This window comes from Gadus macrocephalus, chromosome 12 (genome assembly GCF_031168955.1).
Source record: "Gadus macrocephalus chromosome 12, ASM3116895v1".
Taxonomy (NCBI): domain Eukaryota; kingdom Metazoa; phylum Chordata; class Actinopteri; order Gadiformes; family Gadidae; genus Gadus; species Gadus macrocephalus.
The window spans coordinates 15,245,784-15,266,626 of record NC_082393.1 but is presented as its reverse complement, the minus strand read 5'-3'; the positions used below and the strand labels follow the sequence as shown (position 1 = coordinate 15,266,626).

Sequence of the window (20,843 nt, the reverse complement as noted above, 5' to 3'; positions counted from 1 at the left end):
TAAATCATTTTCAGCTTTATTTTTCAATGTTAAAAATTTCAAAATCAAATATTCAGCTAGCCGGTGCTACACTGAATTCTGCGACCCACTGAAAAGTGTGACCCCAGGGGGCGCTGTTGCACAATTTCTGCAACATGCACGAGTTTGAAGCGTAGACACTCAGGCATGAAATCGTTCACATGCTGAAACATGCACAAGCTTAGAACTTAAAGGTTGGGTATGGGATTTGCGAAACACATTTTGAAAATACACAACTCAAATGGTCCTACCCCCTCTCCTTCAACGCTGACTCTAACTCCACCCATTCCAAGTACATGGACGCGCAATCATGTACGAGCGCGAACACAGATGCGCAAGAGCAAGCCAGGCTAGCTAGGTTGGAGTTTAGGGTTGTCTTCTAGTGCTAGGTCCAAATGTGGATTAGCTAGTTAGCTAGCTCCAGTAGCTACCGCAGGATAACAACAAACAGAAGCTTGCTCTGGGTCACGAGCTTTGAGTACGTGCACGAAGGGGTCACGCGCAGGGAGCGGGGGATCGGGAGGCGGAGTGCATTACGACCGTTTGATTGACGTACTTACTGTCCAATGCCACTCTGTGGTTCTGGAAATTATTGGCTGGAGTTTTTCTAGCCCTGCCCGTTCCACAGATGAATGACTTGTTTAATTTTCATGTCAGTACTTCTAACTCAGTGGCTGTAAGTGGGTTATGAACAGGATTTCAAGTAATTTTGCAAAAATGGCCAAAAAAGAGAATTCCATATCCAACCTTTAATGTTTGCATTGTTATTGATCAATCGGATTGGGGGTATTCGTTTTGTGACACCGGGCGCACGTTAAGTGGCTGGAGCAAAACGGTTGATATGCCTCTGTGGTGGTATAACCAGAGCACAACAAGCACGCAGAGCCAACACTATTCCGCATCGATTTACCTTTGAGCATTTCCTATTATAGGCTACTGTGTTGTGTTGTGCTGTTTAGAATTAACGTTTGTAGCAAGAAAGAACCAGCGAGGGACGATCTCCTTGCTTGACCGCGTTCTAGCATCTAGGATTGATTGCTCTTCCTTGGGTCCCTGGATGTTCACACTGAATTTCATACATTTAATTTTGGGGAAAAATACTTAAGTGGAATATTTGATTTTGAATTTTCTAACATTGGAAAATAAAGATGAAATTATTTGTTGAAAATTTAAAAAGAGTTATATTCAGAGGCAAATTACATAAGCAGCCCAGTCTTTGTGTCCTGGGGTGTGTTACGAGACCCACCAGCAGAGGGACACTAAAAAGTGATATTAAGGACTTCCATTGGACCCACCAAGCTAGCTAGCTAGCTGGCTGGCTGGCTGTCTGTCTGTCTGTCTGTCTGTCTGTCTGTCTGTCTGTCTGCCTGCCTGCCTGCCTGCCTGCCTGCCTGCCTGTCTGCCTGCATGTCTGCCTGTCTGCCTGTCTGCCTGCCTGCCTGCCTGCGCAGCGAGGAGAAAAACACTTCAGTTCAATCTGTCTTAGTGCTGCCCGATTCACCCACCCAACACCCACCCATCCAAACACACACACACACACTAGGGCTTTGACTTTTGCCCAAAAATCATATTCGAAGTTCGTTTGTTTATTAATATTAATATTCGAATATATTCGAAAATGTATTAATAATATTTTGACCATTAAATGCCTTCAGTAAGACCTGATTACTTAGTACATACTATTTCTGTTCAGTGTCTACTACTTGACCGTACTACACTTGACAGTGTAGTACGGTACAGCTATGCGTAGAACGTTTCCGAACAACGCCGAAACTCCACCGGATATTTGGAGATGATCTCCCCCCCTTGATCTCCCCTCAGATGCCGGCAAAATTACCTAGATAAGATACCTGTTTTCCGTCTTGTCATCGTTGCTATTAAATTAAAAATGTCTCTTTTTACTTAATTACTTACTTTACTTTTTTACTCTTTTTAATGTCTCTTTTTTTCGCCGCTTTCTACAACGTCTTTCTAAGCCGCTGTTGGTAGTGTCGGGTCAGCCATCTCTTCTTCGTTCGTTACCAGACTCCAGTTGCATTGTGGGATAGCGTAGTGACCTACCGTTGTATACTGTGGCGGTAGTACGTATTTGGAAACGTTTTCTGTACTACACAATGCAAACTGAGCATTCGGACGCGCTATATTTGTGGCGTACTACAAAATGCATACTATAAGTATGAGTATTCCGATTCAGCCCTGGATTGGGCTTTGCGAGGTTTGTTTACCGGCGTTGCTATGGTTACCGGTCTTGCGTGTTCCAACGGTTTATTAGGTTTCTAATAAATCGCTGTCTAAATACTTCATTCACTGCCACTTCCGTGGTCATTACAATATTATGAATAGACTGCGTCGGGTTCTCCGACGTCTCTCCCTCTTGGCCTGCCCATAACAGGTTTGAATATTAAGGGCTGTGTCATGCCAAATTTGTACCGGCTGCCAAATTTTTACCGGGCGCGTCATCCATAGGTAATCCATTCCAAACCTGCCTGGCAACAGATGATCGCGTCGTCCGTTGCCTGGCAACGGACGATCGCGTCGAATGACGTGAAAGGTTCACGAACATTCGCAAACCTTCAAGCTCGTTCATTCGCACTTGTCCGTTATCTGTATTGTGCTATTTCGTCCTTGACCTGCTTTAAACACTCAGTTTACTAGCTAAATTTGATTAAACAATTAAATACAATACAAATATAAAGTAAAAACAAGTGTTATCTAGCGATCCGTTATCTGTATTATGTTATTTTGTCTTTGGCAACATGAGCGCGAATGTTTTTGGAAACCTGCCCGGCAACGGACAACCCTTACATAATCAGTTGTCCGTTGCCTGGCAACGGACAACTGTTGACGTGCCCGGTACAAATTTGGCATGACAGCTGCCTAATATTCGTTCGATTATTATTATTTTTTTTGATATTCGAATTATATTCGAATCACGAAGTTCAGAGTCAAAGCCCTAACACACACACACACACACACACACACACACACACACACACACACACACACACACACACACACACACACACACACACACACACATAAACACACACAAACACACAAACACACACTGCCCTGCCACTCACAGCCATCAGTCAGTCACAGCGCCTGCCTCTTGCGTGCGTGTCTAATCGCCCACGCACGCCGCTGTCACAGTCCCCCTGCCACACCAGAACCAGCCGCCGAGCAAAATCAATCTTTACAGAGTGCCTCGCTTTAATAAGGGCCGTGTTCTTTCTCATGGACCCTGACAACGTGAACAGCAGGCAGCCCACGCAGGCAGCACCACCACAGGGAGGATGAGGAGCAGGAGGAGGAGGAAGGGAGGAGGAGGAACAGGAGGAGGGGGAGCAGGGGAGTGTGGTCGAGTGTTAGAGCGGGAGAGGTGAGGCATAAAGTGTGAAAGAGAGAGAACAAGTAGAGGTAGAGGTGAAACTTAGGACTCTACAGGCTACCTTTAGAATGTTTAATACTGCCCTGCATCCTCTGTTTGATAGCAGGCTTAGGTTTGATAGCAGGCTCAGGACATAAATCAAACATCGACCTGTCCGTCGACCTGTCTTTCTATCCATTTCTCCCACTCACCAACTCTCTCTCACTCTTAGCCGTAAGAAATCTCATACACACAAAGACAGACAGTCAAAGGGGCGTGTGAACAACCTGCACAAGCTGTATGTGTCTGTGAAGGTTCCCTGATGTTGATGAAGTTGCTGTCAGATTTTAAGAAAATAACCTTTTAGCACCCTGCTGTGTGTCTCGACTCTCACAAAGACACAGTTAATGCGTGCATTTGTGTGTGTGTGTGTGTGTGTGTGTGTGTGTGTGTGTGTGTGTGTGTGTGTGTGTGTGTGTGTGTGTGTGTGTGTGTGTGTGTGTGTGTGTGCCTTCGCCCCCTGTGTGTCTGCATGCTTTACATCCCTTCAAACAGATCTAGTTCTGCATGTGTATTATTAATGACAACCAGTAGATGCAGAGACTACTCTCTATCTGGCATTTAATGTTCTACAGTCCCTCTCCAGAGCCCAACATCTACTGCTTCTGCTTTCACAGAGAATATTCCCCATCCTCTTGTCTAACACTTACACATTCAGTTCTTATATTGAACCTGTGTTTCAGCCGTTTTCTTCAATGTTTTTTGTGTTTTAGCTTAACCAGGAAAGGTCGATATTTATAATATTATTTTGAAATAGTGGGACAAATTAAAAGGAATGCGTTTAAAAAGATGCATGCATATGTTTTTCTTTTTAAAGCTGAAGTCGGGCAGACATTCTGTCTGGAAGTCAATAGCTGCGTTTCCATCTAAAAGGTGATGCAAATCTTTAGAAAGTTTGCAAAAAAGTAATTCGAATTAGGTGGGTTTCCATCAAGTGGTTGGAGCGTAATAGGGTGATGACGTTACACGTTGATGTCGCCAGGGTTGCTATGGCCGGTCGTTATGCGGAAATCGGAACACACACACACAGTCCTGTGTGTGTTCAAAGTTCGCTACGTCACAGCTGTTTCGAAAAGTGTGTTTCCATCACCCATTTTGTGAATTTACTCTCTTTCGCATTTCTCAAAAACCACCTCAAGCGAGCGGATAAACCTTTTTGCGAATTAGAGGATTTTTATGCGAATTTTGTTGTTTCCATCACCGTTTACTGATTCGATACTTCAAACATCGCACCTAGTTTCTCCATGTGTTTCCTCTGGGTGCCCAAGTTTCCTCACAGATTCAGAGCAATGCATGCTAGCAGGCCAGTGCCCTTGACCAGTAGACTGGGTAGCCCCGCCCATTCTGCCGGCGATTTGAGTTCTCCCTGCAGAAGGGTCTGGAGAAGAGCAATACATTTCTTTCTGCTTCCGATACGTTTTTGCGGGAGCCAATCACCAAGCTGGCTTTTTCCCCTGGCGCGCTATTGGCTGGTTTAACACAATGACGACAGGGAAGCAACGGCAAGCAGCCAATAGCGTACACATTCATTCGAACCAGGCCCATTGATCAATCCTCTTGTGCTGAATAAAATGGCAGCAGCTTCCCCAGACACACGTGCAATCTACGATTGAGCTTGGTCTGGCAATAGCCAGGCTACTTGACCAGAACACAAGGAATAGATAGGGTGGGGAACACATGGGGGACTGTGAAATAACTACCTAGGCTAGTACCTTACGAACATAAGTAAGATCGTAGTCTGCATTGAAACACGTAATTTGCCTGCCACTTGCTGCAACACATCAAAAGCTTTTCAAAGGGGGGGACAAAGAGAGGACAAATGGATACCACTTTCGTAATACAAGAAAAAATAAGACCTGATCATTCTTAAAGAAAAAACAACTGAGGAGAAAGCTAACGAGACAGAGACAAAAATAAGCAACACAGGGCGTAAGGAGGGATAGTTGGATCTAAATTAGATCCAATTAGATCTACATTATTACAGCACACATGTATGCACACTTTATTTCCGCTGACAAAAATACACGCAATGTCCCTGTGTCCTACTTTGCGGTTGGTGGCAGTAGGAAGAGGGGAAAGGGTAATTGTAGATGTGTATAGCATGAGCAGGCTTTGCGTGTTAGTTGAAGATCCCGATAATGAAGATGAGGAGGGCGGTTTGGTCCTCCATCAGAGAGAGAGACAGAGAGGTAGAGAAAGAGTTGTGTTTACCTTTTCATAATACATTTTTCCGTTGTTTGATTTTTAAACTGCTTCAACAAGGCAAATGTTTATATTCAGAGGTGCCAATAAAGCTCTTCTGAATTGAATCGGGAGAGAATGTGAGAGCTGCTGTGTATGGAGGCATTCCACAGAGATGTCTGTCTTGGACTATGGAGACCAGTGAATAATAAAACCACACACACACACACACACACACACACACACACACACACACACACACACACACACACACACACACACACACACACACACACACACACACACACACACACACACACACACACACGTGTTATACACACACAAAAATACACGCAAACGCACGCACAGATATTGCTATGATGTTATCGCTATCACTATCTATCTTAAACAGTATATCTCTGAAAAATATAATCTATTACCTTCCCTCTTTCTTTCTACCTTCCCTTCGCCCTATATCTCTCTCTCCGCATCTCTGTCTCTATCTCCCTCCGTTTCCTTCCTTTATTCCTGTGAGCATCTATCTTTCTTCATTGCTGAGGCTGTGGTTCTCGCAGGACCTACCATCTGTACAGTAGCAGGTGTGCTGTGGGTGTGACTGATGTATTTGGTACCTGTGGCACAGCCTTGGGCACTGCAGCTTCGGCCCCTCTGGAGGCAAGCTTGCTACTTTCCATATTTATCTATGTGTCTCTCCCCCCCTGCTCTCAATTTCCATTCACGCTCTACGTATATCTGTTTCATACTCTCTCTTGTTCTCTCTCTTTCTCTCGTACACACTATCTCTTGCCCTCTCTCACTTGCCCCCACGCGCCTCACTCTTGCTGTTGAATTAAAATCCTATCTCTCTCTCTCTCTGTCACTCTTTCTCACTCTGTAGCGATCTCTCTCAGACTCTGTCTGTCTCTCCTTTCATCTCATTCTCCCCTCTCACTCTCCTTGCTCTTTCTTTTAAATGTCTACATCTCTCCTCTCTTTTTCTTTGGCCTTCTCACTCTCTCATCTTGCCTCATTTGGTAAAATCACAAAGTCGCACACACACACTCACATACTCTCTAACCCATTTCCGACTCTCTCTCTCTCTCTCTCTCTCTCTCTCTCTCTCTCTCTCTCTCTCTCAAACTACAAGTCTACGAGAGAGACACACACACGCGCGCGCGCACACGCACACACAAACACACTTCATTGCTACGAATAACAAAACATTGCTACGAACCCCCCCTGAACACACACTCACACACACACCCTGCTATATATGCACAGACTATACGTAGTTAGTTAGTACACCTATATTTACTCATACAGTGGATGCAGTGGTACCTGAAGTATAAGAGTAATATATCGTATATATTCTATCAACTTCAAAACCGTAGATCTTCAAGACACATCCTGCCTTTATGGCATTTTAGTGCATGCACCGACACACACACCGACACACACACACACACACACACACACACACACACACACACACACACACACACACACACACACACACAGACACACACACACACACACACACACGCAAACCAAGAGTGGGGCTACAATGAACATGCCCCCGGTGCCCGGGGGGGACGGGGTCTGTGAAACAACCTCCCGTCTTTAAAATCTTTATCACCCGCATCTACCCATAGAATGTATGGGTGAGCAGAGAGCAGGCGAAGTCTGAAAAGACTCAGAGCATTCTTTTATTCTGCTAATTAAAGCCTATCTCAACATTGACTACTCATTACTCGTGGGTGGGAGTATGTGTGTGTGTGTGTGTGTGTGTGTGTGTGTGTGTGTGTGTGTGTGTGTGTGTGTGTGTGTGTGTGTGTGTGTGTGTGTTTGACTGTGGGTTCTTTGCCTGAGAAGACCATTATAGAGAGAAATAATTTACTCTGAAGCTATATGTCCTTATCGTGTGTGTGTGTGCGTGTGCGTGTGCGTGTGTGTGTGTGTGTGTATTTCTGGAGGGGGGGTTCACTTGGCGGACCAGTGAAGTGTGTCATTCTAGAAGAGGCCTTGGTGGAACTCGATCAAGGGGAACAAATGAGTGGGAACTGGTGATTGAAGACCCGATTCTCCCTGGGAGGGGAGGCTACCGCTGGATTAGCCCCCCACTCTAGATACTACAAGCACACACACACACACACACACACACACACACACACACACACACACACACACATACTTACATATACAGTTATACGTGTACCCGCATGGACGCCTACATGCATTGCACACACACAGCGTCTCTTTTTCGTAAACTAGCTCCTCCTGTGTGATACACCATCAATGTGGATATTGGGAGGAATTAGATCTCAGGTCTCTGGGCTTTAGCTTCAGTAATCTCTCGCAACCTGCAGTCTTTCAGTAAGCCGTTATAGGCTTCAAATACCATCGGCAGCTGAAACATGCAAAGTAAACAGTGTGTGGGTGTGTGCACGTCTGTGAGTACTTTATTTTTTCGCCTGTAAATAGTGACCAAAATGACGCTCCGCTTACAGTATTTAAACTAATGCTTCAGTACTGATGTAAATCTGCCTCACAAAGCTAAGCTAACTAACTGGGAGCTTACAGTACATCCCTTTAATGCCAGATGCTAAGTGAGAGCTGTCTGTTAAGGAACTGCGGGTGCATGCAGGCAGGTAGGACCCAAACGCAGACGGTATTTCAGGAAACGGCACTTTATTCAAGCCTAAAGGCTAAGGCACAGGAATCAGGGAACTCGGGAGACAACTCGGAACTCGGGAGACTACAGGGAACTCGGGAGACGACAGGGAACACGGAACACGCAGGACTAGCCACCACCAACAACCACAGCAAACCACAATAAACCACAATGACAGCACAAGGAACAAAGGAAAGACGAGGGCTTAAATAACAAACACAACGAGCAACAGCTGAGACACATTAGGGGAGGGAACAGTAATCAACACAGGAGGGAAAACCAGGGAAACACACACACCCTGACAGTACCCCCCCCTTAAGGGTCGACTCCCAGGCGACCCACGACAAGCAAAAAAAACAAAGAAAGTCAAACCCAAAACGGGTGGGTGGAGGGGCGCCAGGAGGGGGGAATCAAAAAAAAATAAATGGACTGGGGCAGAGCCGAGGGACGTCAAGCGGGCGGCCAGAAAACTGCCCCAGGGCATGGCAGGGAGCCTCAGGCGGACGGCCTGGGGGGCAAGCAGAGGCAGAGTGGAGGCGGAACCCTTCCGGAGGCCGGCGGCAAGGACGATGAGGGCTCAGTCCCTCAGGAGACCTGCAGTGGCGCAGAACCCCCTCAGAAGGCCGGCAGCGGTGAAGGCGGAACCCTTCAGGAGGCCGGCGAAGGCGAGGTAGAGGGCGGGTCCCCTCAAGAGGAAGGCCAGGTAGAGGGCGGGTCCCCTCAGGAGGCAGGCCAGGTAGAGGGCGGGTCCCCTCAGGAGGCAGGCCAGGTAGAGGGCGGGTCCCCTCAGGAGGCAGGCCAGGTAGAGGGCGGGTCCCCTCAGGAGGCAGGCCAGGTAGAGGGCGGGTCCCCTCAGGAGGCAGGCCAGGTAGAGGGCGGGTCCCCTCTGGTGGAAGGCCAGGTAGAAGGCGGGTCCCTTCTGGTGGAAGGCCAGGTAGAGGGCGGGTCCCCTCCGGTGGAAGGCCTTGAAGGGGAACCCCCCTCGGGAAGGAGTGGAGGAGGGCCCCCACAGGCAGGAGCGGGGAGCGTGCCTCCCCTGGACGGTCTGGAGGGCGGACCCCCTCCGGCGGACAGGGTAGAGGGCGGGTCCCCTCTGGTGGAAGGCCAGGCAGAGGGCGGGTCCCCTCTGGTGGAAGGCCAGGTAGAGGGCGGGTCCCCTCCGGTGGAAGGCCTTGAAGGGGAACCCCCCTCGGGAAGGAGTGGAGGAGGGCCCCCACAGGCAGGAGCGGGGAGCGTGCCTCCCCTGGACGGTCTGGAGGGCGGACCCCCTCCGGCAGGAGCAGAGGCCGGTCCCCCTCTGGAAGGAGCAGGGGGCGGGCCCCCTCAGGCAGGAGCGGAGGGCGGACCACCTCAAGCAGGCGAAGAGGCCGGTCCCCCTCTGGAAGGCTAGGAGTGGGGTGAGGAACCGGACAGGGCTCGGGGACCGGAGTCAATGCGGAAGCTAGAGTACCAGGAGGAACCGGGTGGCACCCCCAACCCTTACAGCGCTCCATTGTCTTCCTTGTTTTGGCTACTAAATCCTCCAACTTACGGTCAAATTGAGCGTCCGCTGGGTCCCATAGTGGTGCTGTCATTCTGTTAAGGAACTGCGGGTGCATGCAGGCAGGTAGGACCCAAACGCAGACGGTATTTCAGGAAACGGCACTTTATTCAAGCCTAAAGGCTAAGGCACAGGAATCAGGGAACTCGGGAGACAACTCGGAACTCGGGAGACTACAGGGAACTCGGGAGACGACAGGGAACACGGAACACGCAGGACTAGCCACCACCAACAACCACAGCAAACCACAATAAACCACAATGACAGCACAAGGAACAAAGGAAAGACGAGGGCTTAAATAACAAACACAACGAGCAACAGCTGAGACACATTAGGGGAGGGAACAGTAATCAACACAGGAGGGAAAACCAGGGAAACACACACACCCTGACACTGTCAGGCTTTATCTATAGTCCTTACGTGTATTTATGTGTCACAGGGGTCAAATCCTCTTACGCCACAACCACTAAATAACATTTGAATATTGTAAAAAGGCTGCAAAACTCTGGCAGCGGGTAGGGTACATGTTTAATCATTACAAATGTGCTGACTGGATTCACAAGAGCGTGTGCGGTGCGGTGGCACTCGCTTGACTATACATATCGGTGAATTAGAATTTAGAAAGGAAACGGCTTGTCTGTCCCGCTTCTCGCTTTTTGTAGAGTCTGATAAAAGCAAAGAGAGAGCGAGAGCACAAAAGAAAAAAAAAGATCTTACAGCATACACAGCATATATTCATTTCAGAATCCCCCGCCTTGCCGCATAAGAATAATGGCCATATAGAGAGAGAGCATTATCTGTGTAGAACCAGGTTAATAGACTTAAACCTACATCGAGTAATTATCCTAACAAGAGTTTTCGCGCGTGCGTTGCGCGCACTCAACCTCTAGTTGTAATTAAACCCATAGCAATAATGTGGAAACCCCAGTCGATAATGTAACAAATTCTGAGCGCATAATATAATAACATTTTGCCTATAATTTTCAAAGTATAACATTCGTTTACCACAACTGACTCTTAAAAGTAGTGCCAACATTTTAATGCTGATTATCATTTCGGGGGCCACTCAATGACCTGCAGAACCGTCATCAACACGCCCACTGAAGTGGTGTGAGAAATACAGACTTTCTACTCCTCATTCACATTAGGGCTTTGACTTTTGCCCAAAAATCATGTTCGAAGTTCGTTTGTTTATTAATATTAATATTCGAATATATTCGAATATTTATTAATAATATTTTGACCATTAAATGCCTTCAGTAAGACCTGATTCCAAATACTTAGTACACATTTCTGTTCAGTGTCTACTACTTGACCGTACTACACTTGACAGTGTAGTACGGTACAGCTATGCGTAGAACGTTTCCGAACAACACCGAAACTCCACCGGATATTTGGAGATGATCTCCCCCCCTTGATCTCCCCTCAGATGCCGGCAAAATTACCTAGATAAGATACCTGTTTTCCGTCTTGTCATCGTTGCTATTAAATTGAAAATGTCTCTTTTTACTTAATTACTTACTTTACTTTTTTACTCTTTTTAATGTCTCTTTTTTTCGCCGCTTTCTACAACGTCTTTCTAAGCCGCTGTTGGTAGTGTCGGGTCAGCCATCTCTTCTTCGTTCGTTACCAGACTCCGGTTGCATTGTGGGATAGCGTAGTGACCTACCGTTGTATACTGTGGCGGTAGTACGTATTCGGAAACGTTTTCTGTACTACACAATGCGAACTGAGCATTCGGACGCGCTATATTTGTGGCGTACTACAAAATGCATACTATAAGTATGAGTATTCCGATTCAGCCCTGGATTGGGCTTTGCATGTTGCAATGTTTACCGGCGTTGCTATGGTTACCGGTCTTGCGTGTTCCAACGGTTTATTTGGTTTCTAATAAATCGCTGTCTAAATACTTCATTCACTGCCACTTCCGTGGTCAATACAATATTATGAATAGACTGCGTCAGGTTCTCCGACGTCTCTCCCTCTTGGCCTGCCCATAACAGGTTCGAATATTAAGGGCTGCCTAATATTCGTTCGATTATTTATTTTTTTTTTGATATTCGAATTATATTCGAATCACGAAGTTCAGAGTCAAAGCCCTAATTCACATATAAGGTAATTTACATTTCCTACAGAGAAAATACTACCACGGGGGTAGTATTATTCAGCACATTTTCAGAGTACAAATGTCAGGATATGTTGCTCACACATACGGCCCATCAGGAGAATATCAGGACAACACGTGTGTCTGAAAGCAGCTAGTGTGTGAGCATTTGATTACATTATAAAATTTGTCAATTTATGGTAACAGGGGTAATTGTTCAATGGAAAGTGTAGTATACTATGCATGCAAATCAATTATTAAATAGCTTTTACTGTTATTCAGGGCTGAAAAGTGCATTGACATTTTAAAATGCAAGGCAACTACTATTGGTTAATTGAAAAATAATAATCATCTTTGTGATCAAACATCTCTTCCAGTGTCCTGGCCAAGACAGGCAGCAGGAGCTTACAGTCACACATAGCATACACACAAAACATAAGAAAAATAAAACAACTAAAACAGTCCACAGGGGGGAGGGGGGGATATCAATATCGCAAGACATTTCGGGAGGCTCAAGGAGGAAAAGTAATATTACATTTGAGCAACAAAGTGCAATCTTGTGGTGGACTCTATAGACATAATTCACCATACTGTGTTATTTACATGTTTTCGTTCTGTGTTAGAGGGACACCGTCTCTTTAAGAATTAAATGACTTCTGTGTTGATATGCCGGTCGGTGCGATGTTTGAATTGAACAGTTTTTATGTGACAAAATGAACGACCCGCTGTTGAAAAATTGTCTAATTTTATCGCAATTTCTGTCTGTATGTCTATAGACAGAACGTGTTACCTGGCAGAGTTTGTCGACGTGTTTAAAAACATGACGTCTTACCTCGGCGAGAGCCGATGGCGGAGCTGTTAAAATTCTTACCTGTGAGTGTGAGCGTGTGTGCGTGTGTATGTGTGTGTGCGTGTGTTTGTGCGCGCTTCCGTGTATGTGTCGCTGGCCTTTGTGTTGACGTGCGGTGTGTATGCGGTAGGGGTGTAACGATTCATGCAATGCATCGATGAATCGATTGTCAGTCCTACCGATTCAACTAAATCGATCGGCTAAAATAAATAAATAGAATGAATCGCTTTGGCTTCACCAATAATCGATATAAATGCTTTAAATCGTATGAATCTATTATGATTAATGTTTTAAGAATTAGTTTACACGTTTATTTTGTGAAGTGCAGCTCGGTAATCCGTAACTCTGTCATCAGCTAGTCAGCTTGCAAGGAAGTCCCACGAGGGACTTTCTCCCTCACCCTCTACTGGTGCATTTCAAACATGGCAGAGAGCGGCAGCGAGATTGTTAATGCACCAGCAAACTTGAAATCCAAAGTGTGGAAGCATTTGAGAAGGGTCCAGCTGCAGACTTGGGCGTTCCCGTCATGACACAAAAACGCCCATCGGGCGTTCCCGTCATGACACAAAAACGCCCATCAGGCGTTCCTGTCGCGTTTCATCGATCAATCAAGAAGAGGTGAGTGAGTTTCGCAAGGCATGCTGGGTATGCTACCCTTCCTTTTTTGGCGGTTTTACCTCGTAGTAACTTTCCAGAAAAACGAAAGGGTTATGATGAGAGATTATGTCAGTAAGTATGATATTGTTTATTTGACAACATTGGCTGTGAAGTATGTAAGGAATAATCACCGAGAGGCCGGTCAATAAACAGTTTGATATGCCCGGCTCGCGGACGGTAACCTTCCGCGAGCCGGGCATATCAAACTGTTTATTGCCCTGCCTTGAGGTGATTATTCCGTTTATTCTACTTCGCGCCGGCCAACATAATAAAACAATTCAAATACTTTAATAATTAGCCTTTTTCTTATTCGTATTGCATGCTTATTAAATGTATGCTCTGTTTAAGTTCATCTCCCTCGAAAAGTAGTTCCCTTTAGAACTACGGTGAATAACGTTAGCTCAGCTGTAGGTAACGCGTTTCTATAGCAACCACACAAGGTTGCAACTGATCACTAGTTTAACAACGTAGTTGTTACATTCGTATCAAGTCAGCTTTAATGACGATCGATCAAACATGCACTCCTTGGTTTATTTTTACAACGGACCTCATGTTTGAAATGTATGTGATAGAAAACGATACAAGCGGCGTATTGATCTACTGTGCTCAGTATAGCAGCAAGTAGAACCGACAAATCAGCGGGCAATATGCCGGATTAATGCACCCCTCCCAGCCAATCAGAATCGAGCATTCTTAAATGAAGTAGAATAAGTACTTTTAATTCACCCTTGGGTGAAATCGAAGCGTAGTGTGTACTGAATGCGTGTTGATGATGATGCATATGAATTGCAACTTACACGTCTTCCAAACCTTTTCAGTACCCTGGCACATGCTTTGTCCAATGGACCATGGAAGGGACTTTACTTGGCTGACGAGGTAAAACGTGTGGCTGGCGCACGATTCATTGCATCTCGTAGAGTAGCATTCACTGGTAGACAGGCAGGCCTCTAGATTGTTTATTATGATTTAATGAAGTGTTCCTATGTGACGCTGATGGGCCCTGGTTGCTGCTAAATGCTTGTTGAAAGTGCATTGTGCACTTTTTGTATGTAGCTACAAAATGAGGGTGGATATCACTTTATAGTTTATAGGCATTATATACGAATAAGAATCATTGACAAATCACATTCCCCTTTTACCACCACAGGACGCACCTCACCAGTATCAGAGCAACAGCTGTGGGGTGTTTATGCTGCTGGTGAGATGCATTATTTTCAGAAATGATGACTGATGACTAGTTTGTAAAACAACTAACTTGTATGTTAATTTCAGTACGCAATGTATTCTACCCTCAAAAGCAATATGATTTCAGTGAGGTGAGTTCTTTCAAATCTCAATCAGATGTGTAGCATGAAATATAAGGCTTTTAATAATTTAGTCATCCTTACTGGAGGCTACAATTAACATGCATCATAGGTCATACACATTACTTTGTCTTCAGGTACTGCACTTACGGGAGGAGATGGCTACATCTTCACAATAATTTACACTACCATAGTACACTGCTAAACAGTACTGTAACATGGATTTGTATTAGGCTATGAAGTCATTTAAAGCATAACTTTACTTTTCAGGGGGACATGCTCTCTATAAGGAGGTGGTGGTTGGACAGCTGTTGGAGACCTTTATACTTAAAAGGTTTATATACTGTGTCCATGTTGCTATTTACTTATTTTTGGTGCTCACGAAGATCGTAGCCAATACACTTGTCTCTCTGTCTCTAGCCCTGCAGAACTAGCTGGCTCCTTCTCACCCTCTCCATCTCCCCATCTCAGTCACACCTTCCAATCACTAAGCAGTGAAAGGTATTACATACTATGTCCATACTTTTCTATTTACATATATTCTCTCTTGCTCTTTCTCAGACTTTTGATCGATCAGTGACTGCCTTTTTGTTTAATGGTGTGGGTAGTGTTGGTCTGGGCTTGTGTGATTGAATTGAAGGTTGATTATAATCCCTGTTTCTCTCCCTCTCTCTCGCTCTCGCTCTCCTTCACTCTTTTTCGGCTCTCGCTCTCTCTAGCCCTGCAGGACTAGCTGGCACACCAAGCTCACCCTCTGCATCTCCCCATCTCAGCCACACGCTCCAATCTGGCACAACAGAGGACAGGCCATTCTTACCACCCGAAGTCCTTCAGCAAATTGTACAAGAGACGCTGAGACTGGACATGGCGATGCTTGGCGTGTTCAACAGGGTTTCAAACACATTCCGAGAACTAATCAAGCCTCTCCATCCTTCCATATATATAAATGACAGTTTGGCAGGGGACATTAAGCTTAATAAAGACAATCTCATATACATAACGGTTAGAAAGATTTACAACAATGCAGGCTGTGGCAGTGGCCTTGCGCTACGCCTCAAAGGCTTCTCAAAAAAGAATTGGCCAAGCGCACCCCTGGTACTGAGGAACGTTGCATATGGCAGGTTTGTCATAAAAGATGTCTGCCTAGCATAATGTTCTTTTATTACTCCTTTTTCATTTTATTTGGGACGTTTTTTTTTGCAATCCCTTCCATTTGTAAATGTACATACTACTGTAGTAAATGTATCTGCCCAGAAATGCTGGTATTTTATTACTCCTTTCTTTTTGCTATACGATGTATAACATACATTTGTGCCTACGATGTATGTTGTAAGGTTAATTGTTACAGAGCAATTACTGTATTTTGTCTTTATTGAAAACATTCAGTGGGAAAAGTAAGTGAACACTTGGAGTCAAATGGCCTACTGTTTGAGCCTTCATAGTGTCTGGTAACTGGATTTGAACTGCATAATGTCCCAAGTGTTATTTTAATCTATTCATTATTTAATTTGGGCATATTCTTAAACAACTATATCAAACATCTCACTTAGACCTAATACGGTAATACCCTACCTATACTAACCCAGAAGATAATGAACATGAGATCACGGAGCCTCCCTGTAATGATCGTGTTGCATCAAGTTTGATGCAAAGTGTGGGCCGAGATCCGACACATAAATGTAAGCTAACATTCTGTAGGCCTAGCTGGCTAACGTACCCGTATTACGAGATCGAAGAAGAAGGGGGCGCTAACGTCAGTTCTATGCTGCCCATACTACTAGATCGACGAAGAAGAACGGGGCGTTCCAGCCTGCGTGGGGGGGGGGGGGGGGCGTTTTAGTCTGCCTGAACGAGAACGCCCACGACACGGGAACGCCCATTTGTGTCTGCAGTCGGATGATATTGAAGCATTTTGGCTTCGCAAAGAATAATGGTAAAATTGACAAGGGGTGTGTGACGGGGCGCATAGCTTCCGTCAATGTTGCCTGTGTGTGTTTGTCTTGTTTGACTATGTATTCCGTTACCTTCCTACTGTTTTAAAATCATTTATCAACCATGTCATTTATCATGCGCGCTACGGCAGTTTAATACAATCTTGCAAGTACCATCATTACAACGTTCTGTTTAATACCATTTACCATTAACGTCACCTGTTCTGTTGCAATAACCATTCAAACAAGTATGTCGTTGTCAAATTCCAGGTTTGTTCATTTAGTTTAAAAGTTACATGTTAACACAGCGTAAATGTTCGTCTTATCAGCGTCTCGTCTAGACTTTGTATTAGGGAATGTGTGCCGCGTCAACAGGGTTTAAATTAACGTCATAACTTCCGGGTTAACCGGAAGTGACCCCGAGTTTTTGTAATTATGTTTATTGCAGTTTTTGTATATTTTGGCTACGCCAAAATCTAGCAATAATATAAAGATCCAGTATGCTTAAGTTCGAATTGATGTTTTTGTGACTCTCAAGCCCATTCAGTTTGTTTAGTGAAAAGTATTTTTCTTTTTGTTGATTTTCGTTTTATTTTTATTGCCTTATAGGCCTTGAATTGGGAAAATAAAAGATCCCATCTTTTTCCAAACTTCTCGTCGGCTCCTGAGTGATTTTCCACCTAGTTCAAGACGCTCCAACACATCTACCCATGACAGGGTGTCACATTATTGCATGTTTATTTCACGGATATAGAATTTTGGTTCAAAGTTACTGAATCGAATTGTGGTTTACAGAATCGAATCTAATCGAATCGTTCCAAAAAAAAAAAATTGTCCTTGAATCGAATCGCCAACTACTGAATCGTTAATCGAATCGAATCGTCTGAAGCCAAAGATTCACACCCCTAGTGTGCGGCCTTGTGTGTGTGTGCGCATGTGTGTGCCTTTCCGTGTATGTTTGTGCGTGCTTGCGTGTGTGTTCTTACCTAAGCATCTGCCGATGGGCCGTTAAAGGGGACATATTATGAAAACAGCACTTTTCCTGGGATTTGGGGTGTTGTTCTGGGTAGATGGTGATTTTTTGAGAGAGATACGCATTTCTCGAAGCAGCCCGCCTCCAGCTACCAAACGAGCGAGTCAGTTTCGGCGCCTCCTACTACGTAGGAAGTGGGCACATTTGAATATTACCTCCCACTTCCCCACTCCCCTCCAATCAGAGCATCGCCAAGATTTTGTGGACCAGCGGACGAGCAGCTCCGGCGGGGGGAACTCTGCGCTAGCCCTGCAGCTAAGCTCCAGGAGTACAATCCCTTTCTCTGGCGCCGAGCTCACCCCCCGCCGGAGCTGTCGCCGAAGGGAAGTCGGGAGGAGGAGACATGGAGTAGAAAGGTATTGTACTCCCGGAGCTGAGCTGCCGGACTGCCGCCGAGCTACCCCAGCCGGAGCTGCTCGTCCGCCGGAGCTGCTAGTCCGCTGGAGGTGCCACCTAGCTTCGGCGCCAGTTCAGCGGAGTACACCGCCGGAGCTGCCGGACTGCGGCCGGACGGCTTCGACGGCGGCCAGCAGCTCCGGCGCGGGGAGCTCAGAGGCAGTCCGGCAGCTCAGCTCCCGGAGTAGAATCCTTTTCTTCTCCATGTCGCGGTTCATGGACTTCAGAGAGTCAATGCCAAAGTTCCTTCCCCCCAATTCTTCTCAACCATGGCCGAGATATCCCCCAATACTTGTGGAAGTACCAGAGATATCAGACACATCTTTATTCTTTATTATTCATAATATCATCCGAGGCGCTCATAGCTTTTACATAAAAGCTATGCTTTTACCCGTACATAATATTATTATTATGTTATATTATATTATATAGATCAGGGATGGGCAACTGGCGGCCCGCGGGCAGCATGCGTGCGGCCCGCGTCCTCACTCAGTCAGGCCCGCACATAATAAAAAAAAAAAAAAAAGAAAAAAGAAGAATAATAATTGATTGTTACAGAAAACTCGGTCAAGAAAGATGAGAAGAATTCATAGAATTCGAAGGCAAACCCATGCGTCTAGTTTGCTTAGAAGCGATATCAGTCATTAAAGATATCCACTTAAGTCGCTACTACAACTGCTTGTTGGGTTTGAGTTCATTGAGTTGTTGCACTTAATGTTGGGCCACTGTTTTTCAGTTTTTTGACTTCATTGAATGATGATGTATGTGAGCCCTTTGCACTGATAAAAATACTGACCATTCATGTGGCTGTTTGAGCATGGAAAACATGAAATGAATGTATGTTGGTTCAATTAACATACCGTACATAGGTTATGATTCTGGATGATTTTTTAGGTAGTGGCCATCCCCAAAATGCACCAGAATACAGGAAATCATATCTACCAAATTCAAAATTGTGTAGCTTCTCTCAGCTCACGTTTAGTTGAAGTGTGCAGTCATGTGGCCCTCCGATGGTTATGATGAAAAATGTGGCCCTCTTTATCATGAAAGTTGCCCATCCCTGATATAGATATAGAGCTCCAGGAGTCAGCAAACGGCAACAATCCCTTCTCCTCCATGCTGTGGTTCAGTCTGACAGCTCATTGGTCAATGGGCAGCAGCTCATTTGCATCAATGCTACAGACACCAGAAAAAGCGCATTCTGAAAGGACTGAAACAGAGGGGAATTCTTCGTTTGCAACTGACGTCACAGCTAATTAAAATTCGTAACCAAACCGGAAGTCTGACTTCTTGGTAGGAAAGCAATCACAACATTGCGCCCGCTACACTCGTTTCAGTCACATTAGAGTGGATTTCATTCAATCTAGGGATGCAAACAATTAATCGATTATCGATTAATGGTCGATAAGAGATTACTCGATTAAAATAAATTACTTGCAATTAATCGCGTTTTTAACCCGTAATTCCCCACCCGTCCACGTGAGGGCGCGCTTGACGCCAGACGTACTTGACACACGCGGGAACACAAGCGGGAACACAAGCAAAGCAGGACAAGACAAACGAAAAGCGGGACACTGACACGATGAAGAGGGCAAAACGGAGTGCAGTATGGAGACACTTTAAGTTGGTTAATGACGACAAAGACGCCAAATGCACAATATGTGGAAGTATTTTAAAGTACAACAACTAAACGACTTCGTTGAATGACCACCTTAATGTGTCACAGTCAGAAGGAAATTCAGCTTCTCAGAAGAATTGCCGCTTATCAATTAATCGATCATCGATCGATAAGATGAAACAACTATCGATTAATGAATTACTCGATAATTTGCATCCCTAATTCAATCGCAAAGCACGTATCTAACCTCAATTCTTACTAGGGCTGGGATAAACGATTATTTTTTAAACGATTAATCTAGCGATTATTTTTTCGATGCATCGATTCATCTAACGATTCATTTTTTCAGTCCGATTCGATTTCGATTCGATTCGATTCTCGATTATCTCCCTATTAATTGACTAATAGCAATTTATACATGTTGATTTACATATCTGAATTCCTTAACATTTCAATACATGTTTATTGCCTTTAAATTCCAAAATAAAAGTGCAAAGTAATGCATTCTTAGAATTCTACGGTGCTCAGTCATCTGCAGCTGCTACCGGGTGACGCCTCTTCAGGTGCTGGTGAATTGCCGTGGTGCTAGAATGGAAAGTCATCTCCATTTTGCAAAGACGACATATCACGGAATCGTTTCATTTCACATTAAAGAATTCCCATACTTTAGAGGAACGAGTGCGTGGCGCCTTGCACTTATGAAAGTCTGAGGAGCCACTCGCGTTGCAACTACGCTCCGGCGCCGCCCATCTTTTCTTTTTTTTTTTTTTTTTTTTTAATCGACGCGCATTTTTCGCGTCAACGTAATTTATGCGTCGACGTCGTCGATTACGTCGACGCGTCGTCCCAGCCCTAATTCTTACGCTATTACATTATTTTGTAATAATGCCTACCAGTTGTGCTGTGCACGGTTGTGCGAATAATTTCATACGGGAGATTGGGAATTGCATTTTTTTTAGGATTCCATAAGTGACTCAAGTCACAACTCAAGGTGAGCGGACGCGTGAGTTGACCGAGGAGCGACGCCGCACTTGGATTTCGAACATCTACTGGGGCGACATGGCACAAATAAATCTCGCCAACACTCGTATTTGTGGTAATCACTTCAGA

The 20,843-nt window shown here is 45.1% G+C and overlaps 1 protein-coding gene and 2 long non-coding RNA genes across 15 annotated transcripts in view; 2 read left to right on the top strand and 1 right to left on the bottom strand.

Moving 5' to 3' along the window:
* The window catches only part of dab1a (DAB adaptor protein 1a), a 161,341-nt gene that overhangs the window by 120,991 nt on the left and 19,507 nt on the right, over positions 1-20,843 (bottom strand). The gene's annotated exons all lie outside the window — the stretch shown is intronic.
* On the top strand, positions 13,345-14,650 carry LOC132469536 (uncharacterized). Its single transcript, XR_009528435.1, has 3 exons — positions 13,345-13,523; positions 14,270-14,327; positions 14,599-14,650. It is a non-coding gene; the product is annotated as an uncharacterized LOC132469536 (long non-coding RNA).
* LOC132469537 (uncharacterized) lies at positions 14,714-15,814 on the top strand. Its single transcript, XR_009528436.1, has 2 exons — positions 14,714-15,256; positions 15,475-15,814. It is a non-coding gene; the product is annotated as an uncharacterized LOC132469537 (long non-coding RNA).